The sequence below is a fragment of the Piliocolobus tephrosceles genome, chromosome Y (assembly GCF_002776525.5).
Source record: "Piliocolobus tephrosceles isolate RC106 chromosome Y, ASM277652v3, whole genome shotgun sequence".
NCBI lineage: Eukaryota > Metazoa > Chordata > Mammalia > Primates > Cercopithecidae > Piliocolobus > Piliocolobus tephrosceles.
This window is the reverse complement of record NC_045456.1, coordinates 169,888-177,924: the sequence shown is the minus strand read 5'-3', so window position 1 is coordinate 177,924 and position 8,037 is coordinate 169,888. Positions and strand designations below refer to the sequence as shown.

General features: G+C 41.6%; 1 long non-coding RNA gene across 2 annotated transcripts in view; it reads right to left on the bottom strand.

Moving 5' to 3' along the window:
• The window catches only part of LOC116418598, a 916,691-nt gene extending 909,209 nt beyond the window's left edge, over window positions 1-7,482 (bottom strand). For both annotated transcript variants that reach the window (XR_004228700.1, XR_004228701.1), the window contains exon 1: window positions 7,350-7,482. This is a non-coding gene — a long non-coding RNA (uncharacterized LOC116418598). The remainder of the gene's footprint in view (window positions 1-7,349) is intronic.
• Between the last annotated feature and the right edge of the window lie 555 nt (window positions 7,483-8,037).

Genomic DNA, 8,037 nt, shown 5'->3' with positions numbered 1-8,037 from the left:
GGCTGGAGTGCAGTGGCGCAATCTCGGCTCACTGCAAGCTCCGCCTCCTGGGTTCACGCCATTCTCCTGCCTCAACCTCCCGAGTAGCTGGGACTACAGGCGCCCACCACCGCGCCCGGCTAGTTTTTTTTTGAAGTTTTTAGTAGAGACGGGGTTTCACCGTGTTAGCCAGGATGGTCTCGATCTCCTGACCTCGTGATCCGCCCGTCTCGGCCTCCCAAAGTGCTGGGATTACAGGCGTGAGCCACCGCGCCCGGCCCCAGAAACTCTTATATTAGATTCATAGTTGGTCTCACAAGCCTGGAACACAATAAGACAAAAACCTTGTGGAAGAGGAATTTGAAACAGTACTTTTAAGTCAGCATATAATGAAGGATTCAAGACATCAAAGTGAAAAAAGGAAATAATAGTGTTTACCTTTTCTGGAAAAAACGAGCAACAAAGAGGAAAAAAGGAAAAACCCTAAGACGGTGAAATCACGAGTCACAGAAGATACTCTTACAACACTAATAGGACAGAACTTCCCCACTCCCCACTACCTACCACTGCTGAGGTTAGGTCTACTAGAAAAATAAGAGCACCCTAATAGACCAAAAGACATCATGCAATAGATGAGGAACGTGGTTAAGCACAACTTCTGAGGCTGCCTGATAGGCTCAAATTAAATCCAGGTGCAAAGAATGAATGGTCTTTGCAAATCTAAGCCAGCTCCTCACCACCTCCTGGTGTAACTATGATCCAAACTGTTCTCCACTCTCCAAGATAAACCAATGTGACCTTTTGAAAATGTACATCTTTCATGGGCTACACCCTCCACCCCCACCCAATAACCCTTCAACGGAACCCATTGCTTGTAAGGTAAAAATATAGCTCCTTAAAGTAGCCTGAGGGTGTTGCCTGGTCTGCTTTCTGCCAACCTCTCCAATGCTGTCTTGCACCTTGCTCACTTTCCTCCATATGTTTCCTGAAAAACAGCCTTCTGGCTGGGCGCAGTGGCTCACGCCTGTAATCCCAGCACTTTGGGAGACCAAGGCAGGCGGATCACCTAAGGTCAGGAGTTTCAGACGAGCCTGGCCAACATGGTGAAACCCTGTCTGTACTAAAAATACAACAATTAGCCGGGTGTGGTGGCAGGCACCTGTAATCCCAGCTACTTGGGAGGCTGAGGCACGAGAATTGCTTGAACCTGGGAGGCAGAGGTTGCAGTGAGCCGAGATTGTGCCACTGCACTCCAGCCTGGATGACAGAGTGAACTCCATCTCAAAAACAAACAAACAAACAAAAACAGCATTCTTTCAGTCCCTCGTGTTCACCGTGCTCCATGTTACCTCAGGGTCTTGCACATGCTGCTGCTTCTTCCTACAACTCTCTGCTCAACCTGCCCTCCACCTAGTTGATTCCTACTCAGCCTTTAGCTCTTGGCCCCAATTTCAGACAAGGTATCGCTGGTTTCCCTGACTATGTTAATTCTCCCTATTACAAGCTCAGGTACCTTCCCACCATGGCACCTGCTATAGGTGAAATTTTACATATATTGTCCTGATTATTTGATCAATGTCTGTCAGCTTCTCAAATGCGAGAGTTGGAATTCTGTCTGGTTTTGCTGACTTTGTATCCACAGTCCCAGGCACACTTGTTGACTCATAGTAGGGGCTTCATAAATATCCATTGTACAAATAAAATCATTTCATAGAGCTCCTTAATTCCTATGAATGTTTGGTTAGCATATTAACATATGCTTCCTGGTCACTCTCATAAGCACCATGTATAAGAAGCATTTTTTTAAAAAGTACATGTATTATATCCCTGAAAGAGGCACGAAAGAGGGCAAACAAAAGTTGAGGATGATTTGCTACTCCAAACAAGTAGCACATTTCTAATTATCTTGGTTACCTAGAAGTAAAGTATAGTCTCAAGTCTTACAGTAGAAATGAGAAGGAAATAAATATTTAGCTGTTTAAACCTAATGTTAACCAAACCATATTCTATCTATAACTAGATGCGGTAGGTTTTTCATTTATTCCCAACATGTTTGACGAATGGTTCACACTGACAGGAGAAAACACTAAGTTCCTACTACAAAGGACAATGAAAGGCAAAGAAGGTAACATTGGGATTCCAGAAGGCCCTTTACTGCGAATAATTTACATTTTTAGACTACTGTTTGTTTTTCTCTTTTATAAAATTAAACATAATTATCTGTACTCCATACCTGTCCCATCGGGAGTTTGGAGGAATTAATGAGATGATGTTTGTGGAGTGCTCAGGGCCCCTGGAAACACTATTATTAGAACAGTGAAGTAAAATGTTGCTTATGGTAACCTATGGGGTGACTTCCAGACAAGCAAGGCTGACATCAGAATAAAAAGCAGCAAAGTGAAACATGAAGGACAAAATTACTAACTGGTGATTTTACAGTAATGCAAATCATCTGCTTTCTGAATTTCTAACTGCACTCTCCAATCCAGTAGCCACTAGCCTCATATGGCTATTTAACTTAAACCGATGAACTAAATTTTAAATTAAATTAAATTTTTTTTTCCCCACAGTCTTTGCATTCTATTTTGTATTCTCTTGTACACAGTAAGGGAAAACCCTTCCATATTGATTACAGTTTTCTCCAGTTTGAGCTCTCATGTGTACATCAAACGTGAGTGCTTCCTGAATATTTTTCCAATATAATCATGACAGCCACAGGATTTTTCCCCGGTGTGAATTCTCATGAACACAATGGGAGTGGCACTTACACTGAAAACTTTTCTGCATCAATCACATTTATAGAGGTTCTCCTCAGTATTCTCTTCTCTTCTCTAAGGACAGATCTAATGCTAAAGACTTGAAAATGCTACTTACAGTCATTGTGTTTTATTCTAATGTGAATTATAATATGTATCCAAAGGGATGAGTGATAACTGAAGGCCTTCTGCAGTCCTTACGTTCATAAGGTTTCTTTCCGTTTTGTATTCACATGTACCTCAGAAATTAAGAGTTACTACTGAAACATTTTTCTTTTTTTTTTTTTTTTTTTTTTTTTTTTTTTTTTTTTGTTGAGACGGAGTCTTGCTCTGTCACCCAGGCTGGAGTGCAGTGGCCGGATCTCAGCTCACTGCAAGCTCCGCCTCCCGGGTTCACGCCATTCTCCTGCCTCAGCCTCCCAAGTAGCTGGGACTACAGGCGCCCGCCACCTCGCCCGGCTAGTTTTTTTTTTGTATTTTTAGTAGAGACGGGGTTTCACCGTGATAGCCAGGATGGTCTTGATCTCCTGACCTCGTGATCCGCCCGTCTCGGCCTCCCAAAGTGCTGGGATTACAGGCTTGAGCCACCGCGCCCGGCCACATTTTTCATATTAGTTATATGCAGAGCAGAAAATTCACCAGTTTGAATTTTCTTGTGTTGAATAAGGTTAGATCTTGCACTGATGATATTCATTGAGTGTTTCTCTAAGATGACTTATTTCCTTTTTTTTTTTATACTTTAAGTTCTAGGGTACATGTGCACAATGTGCAGGTTTGTTACATATGTACACATGTGCCATGTTGGTGTGCTGCACCCATTAACTCGTCATTTACATTAGGTATATCTCCTAATGCTATCCCTCCCCCCTCCCCCCACCCCACAATAGGCCCTGGTGTGTGATGTTCCCCTTCCTGTGTCCAAGTGATGTCATTGTTCAGTTCCCACCTATGAGTGAGAACATGCAGTGTTTGGTTTTCTGTTCTTGCGATAGTTTGCTGAGAATGATGGTTTCCAACTGCATCCATGTCCCTACAAAGGACACGAACTCATCCTTTTTTACAGCTGCATAGTATTCCATGGTGTATATGTGCCACATTTTCGTAATCCAGTCTGTCACTGATGGACATTTGGGTTGGTTCCAAGTCTTTGCTATTGTGAACAGTGCCGCAATACACATACGTGTGCATGTGTCTTTATAGCAGCATGATTTATAATCCTTTGGGTATATATCCAGTAATGGGATGGCTGGGTCAAATGGTATTTCTACTTTTAGATCCTTGAGGAATTGCCACACTGTCTTCCACAATGGTTGAACTAGTTTACAGTCCCACCAACATGTAAAAGTGTTCCTATTTCTCCACATCCTCTCCAGCACCTGTTGTTTCCTGACTTTTGAATGATCGCCATTCTAACTGGTGTGAGATGGTATCTCATTGTGGTTTTGATTTGCATTTCTCTGATGGCTAGTGATGATGAGCATTTTCTCATGTGTCTGTTGGCTGCATAAATGTCTTTTGAGAACTGTCTGTTCATATCCTTTGCCCACTTTTGGATGGGATTGTTTGTTTTTTTCTTGTAAATTTGTTTGAGTTCTTTGTAGGTTCTGGATATTAGCCCTTTGTCAGATGAGTAGACTGCAAACATTTTCTCTCATTCTGTAGGTTGCCTGTTCACTCTGATGGTAGTTTCTTTTGCTGTGCAGAAGCTCTTTAGTTTAATTAGATCCCATTTGTCAATTTTGGCTTTTGTTGCCATTGCTTTTTTTTGGTTCCATATGAACTTTAAAGTAGTTTTTTCCAATTCTGTGAAGAAAGTCATTGGTGGCTTGATGGGGATGGCATTGAATCTATAAATTACCTTGGGCAGTATGGCCATTTTCATGATATTGATTCTTCCTAGCCATGAGCATGGAGTTCTTCCATTTGTTTGTGTCATCTTTTGTTTCATTGAGCAGTGGTTTGTAGTTCTCCTTGAAGAGGTCCTTTACATCCCTTGTAAGTTGGATTCCTAGGTATTTTATTCTCTTTGAAGCTATTGTGAATGGGAGTTCATTCATGATTTGGCTCTCTGTTTGTCTGTTACTGGTGTATAAGAATGCTTGTGATTTTTGCACATTGATTTTGTATCCTGAGACTTTGCTGAAGTTGCTTATCAGCTTAAGGAGATTTTGGGCTGAGACGATGGGGTTTTCTAAATATACAATCATGTCATCTGCAAACAGGGACAATTTGACTTCTTCTTTTCCTAATTGAATACCCTTTATTTCTTTCTCCTGCCTGATTGCCCTGGCCAGAACTTCCAACACTATGTTGAATAGGAGTGGTGAGAGAGGGCATCCCTGTCTTGTGCCAGTTTTTAAGGGAAATGCTTCCAGTTTTTGCCCATTCAGTATGATATTGGCTGTGGGTTTGTCATAAATAGCTCTTATTGTTTTGAGATACGTTCCATCAATACCGAATTTATTGAGAGTTTTTAGCATGAAGGGCTGTTGAATTTTGTCAAAGGCCTTTTCTGCATCTATTGAGATAATCATGTGGTTTTTGTCTGTGGTTGTGTTTATATGATGGATTATGTTTATTGATTTGTGTATGTTGAACCAGTCTTGCATTCCAGGGATGAAGCCCACTTGATCATGGTGGATAAGCTTTTTGATGTGCTGCTGGATTCGGTTTGCCAGTATTTTATTGAGGGCTTTTGCATCGGTGTTCATCAGGGATATTGGTCTAAAATTCTCTTTTTTGTTGTTGTTGTATCTCTGCCCGGCTTTGGTATCAGGATGATGTTGGTCTCATAAAATGAGTTAGGGAGGATTCCCTCCTTTTCTATTGATTGGAATAATTTCAGAAGGAATGGTACCAGTTCCTCCTTATACCTCTGGTAGAATTCACCTGTGAATTCATCTGGTCCTGGACTTTTTTTGGTTGGTAGGCTATTAATTATTGCCTCAATTTCAGAGCCTGCTATTGGTCTATTCAGGGATTCAACTTCTTCCTGGTTTAGTCTTGGGAGGGTGTATGTGTCCAGGAATTTATCCATTTCTTCTAGGTTTTCTAGTTTATTTACGTAGAGGTGTTTATAATATTCTCTGATGGTAGTTTGTATTTCTGTGGGGTCGGTGGTGATATCTCCTTTATCATTTTTTATTGTGTCTATTTGATTCTTCTCTCTTTTCTTTTTTATTAGTCTTGCTAAAGGTCTACCAATTTTGTTCATCTTTTCAAAAAATCAGCTCCTGGATTCATTGATTTTTTGGAGGGTTTTTTGTGTCTCTATCTCCTTCAGTTCTGCTCTGATCTTAGTTATTTCTTGCCTTCTGCTAGCTTTTGAATGTGTTTGCTCTTGCTTCTCCAGTTCTTTTAATTATGATGTCAGGGTGTCAATTTTAGATCTTTCCTGCTTTCTCTTGTGGGCATTTAGTGCTATAAATTTCCCTCTACACACTGCTTCAAATGTGTCCCAGAGATTCTGGTATGTTGTATCTTTGTTCTCATTGGTTTCAAAGAACATCTTTATTTCTGCCTTCATTTTTTTATTTACCCAGTAGTCATTCAGGAGCAGGTTGTTCAGTTTCCATGTAGTTGAGCAGTTTTGATTGAGTTTCTTAGTCTTGAGTTCTAGTTTGATTGCACTGTGGTCTGAGAGGCAGTTTGTTATAATTTCTGTTCTTTTGCATTTGCTGAGGAGTGCTTTACTTCCAACTATGTGAACTAAATTTCTTAAAATTAAAATGTAAATAGCCTCATGTGGCCAGTGGTTTCTACATTGGATAGTTGAGATATAGACTATTTCCATCATCACAGAAAATTCTACTGGACGGCACTATGAATCTGAGAGGGTCTTTTACTTTTGATTCTTTGTATGTGAATCCTGTTATTTGATACTTTCAAAGTCTCACCCAGAGTAGGGATTTGGAACTTTATCAGCTAGAAGAGCGATTACTCATCGAGCTGAAGAGAAATTATTCTTCAAAGACAAATGGTTTCCTTTCAAACTCATTTTGCCTTTTCTATGCTGCCTCCGCCTGGTTAGCACTAAGAATATGTGCAGTGTGGAATGGGTTAAATGTTTCTCTTTTTTCCCTATGTCATATTTCTCAGTGCCCCATCTATATATAAGTGCTGAAGTCTGGGCAGAGAGAGTAAACCATCTGAGTGACCATGAAAACAGATTCATAACTAAAAACCTGCTATATCTGGTTGTCCACAAAATAAGAGATGGGTCATTAATACATTCTCGTTGGGAACAAATCCCCTGTTGTATGAAGTGCTGCTGCATCTCATTTATCTCTTTATACTATTTTAATCTTGCTGGATTAGGGGGTGGGGTGGGGAACAGAAATGAGCCCAGTGCATTCTAACTTTGTGTAGGTGTCTCCCTGGCTTGGTTACCAAAGAAACCATTATGTTCCATACTATTCAAATAATGGCTCTACTAGCGCTCTAAATACTTGCGTCTTTTCTAACCTGACTGTACTGCAGATTTACAGCCACCATCTGTTGGCCAGCAAAAGAGAAGGGTTTCTGGAAATGTCATGGCCCTTCCCACACTGTTTGAAGCCTCAGTCTCAAGACTCCAACTTAAGAAGTCTGCTTCTGAGGCCAATGTTTCCTTACCAGGCCCAAGACACTGTCTCCATGCACCACTGCACTGTCAAACTGCATAAGTGAAAGGTATTTGCAGACATCCTGTGAGGCTGCGAAGCCTCCTGCCATCCATGCTGTGAGGCTCTTCTCCCACTGCAGTTGTGAGGGCCTTGCTGCTTCACCCCTGAAGCATGGTGGGGGATCTAACTGGGATGAGTGCATGCCTGCCACCCTGGGCCTTGGAGGAGTCACATCACCATCCCATGGATGCCCATTGCTGATTTACAGGGCAACAAATCCAGCAGCTGGGACCACCTGTTTTCATGGCTGCCAGGATGGGTTGTGCCCTTCAGAGCCTCCCACTCCAAAGTAGAAGCCACCAGCCCAGGATGTTAATGCCCCAGGAGAGATGTGCTGGAAAAGGACCTGGTTTTCATGCTCCATTGACATTTGCTCTTCCCCACCCAATCTTTAGCTATACAGAGGTACAATGTACTTGGCAAATTCCCTATGAATTCTGGGCAGCCAGAAACTAAGGAATGAGGTCTTCTTGTAAACCTCCAAGTCTCTGCCACAAAGGATTCTGAGCTACTCTCCCAAGCAGTGTGGTCACTCTTTCTGAGGTTTTACAAAGGAAGTTGAAGGGCTTCCAAATGTCTCTTGTCTGGGCATCTAAGTATAAATCTGGTGAAATTTTGCAGTCTGTTCAACCACAAGA